The 1,074-nt window shown below is 43.9% G+C and overlaps 1 protein-coding gene across 1 annotated transcript in view; it reads right to left on the reverse strand.

Moving 5' to 3' along the window:
- The window catches only part of LOC119363091, an 11,204-nt gene extending 11,001 nt beyond the window's left edge, over positions 1-203 (reverse strand). Inside the window, exon 1 of the mRNA XM_037628393.1 lies at positions 6-203. The gene's annotated coding sequence lies outside the window, so the exon portion shown is untranslated. The remainder of the gene's footprint in view (positions 1-5) is intronic.
- Between the last annotated feature and the right edge of the window lie 871 nt (positions 204-1,074).

A 1,074-nucleotide genomic window follows, 5' to 3' on the forward strand; every position in this document is an offset into this window, starting at 1 on the left:
CTCACCTCGCTCGGACGATGGTGAACCGCGTGAACTCGGAGAAGAAGACGACCACGACTCCACGAGGGCGTCGCTAGCATCACCGGCCGCGAGGACAACGATCCATGACCGCTAGGGTTTAGGGGGCAGCGGCTAGGGTTAGAGGATGGAGGGAGGAGGGACAGGGTAGGGTTTAAAGCGCATCTTATAGGGACGGGGGAGCTGCGGACGACCGTCAAAACCTGTCGTTGTCTATGTGGACGCAGGATCTCGCTGCCGTACAGAGGAGGAAGATGAACAGGATCGATCCCTGCGTGGGCTGGCTGGGCCGAAATAACACGCAAGTGGCTAGGTGTGGGCTGGCTGGGCCGAAATAACACGCAAGTGGCTAGGTGTGGGCTGGCTGGCTATTTGCTCTCTCTTTCTGCCTTTCCTTTTCTATTTAAAATCGATATAGATTGAAAAGAGAAAGAGATGGTTAATTAGGACATGAGGTTTGGCATGGGGTTAATTTTCTTCGACTTCCTGAAATAGATGGGATCCAAGAAAAATTGTTTTGGGCATGTTGCAAAGTTGTAAATTCAAACTTATTTGAATTGATTCAAATAGGTTCGGATGAGGGCTAAGTGCTAGGAGTGTCCAAAATTCATGCAACTTTTGGTGTAGCTTGGTTAAATGCAAAAGGAATTATGGGGAAGTTTTGGAGAACAAACTTGAACATGAATTTGATTGCATAATTTTTGAGAGCTTTGAGGGGGGAAAGGAAAGGCATTAAAATAAAATATAAAAGGCAAAAATATTTTATGCAAAATATTGGCATTAATTTGGTGTGAAATATTTCATGTAATTATTAAATGAAAATTAAAAAATATATTACAAATCATAATATTGCAAGTATCTCATTTAAAGCTCTCTCATGCTTCACCAATGATGATCGAAGTGTTGGTGATGCAGATGACTTTGAATTCCCCTCTCGAAGGGATGGATATCAGGCACAATCAGCTTGCTGGAGGGAATAGTGCCCCGCCTCAGTTCTGTCTCGCAAATGACAACAGAAAATCCAAAAAAAATAAATCCAGGAAGGTTTTAGGTGAG

The sequence above is a fragment of the Triticum dicoccoides genome, chromosome 2B (genome assembly GCF_002162155.2).
Source record: "Triticum dicoccoides isolate Atlit2015 ecotype Zavitan chromosome 2B, WEW_v2.0, whole genome shotgun sequence".
NCBI classification, from domain to species: Eukaryota; Viridiplantae; Streptophyta; class Magnoliopsida; order Poales; family Poaceae; genus Triticum; species Triticum dicoccoides.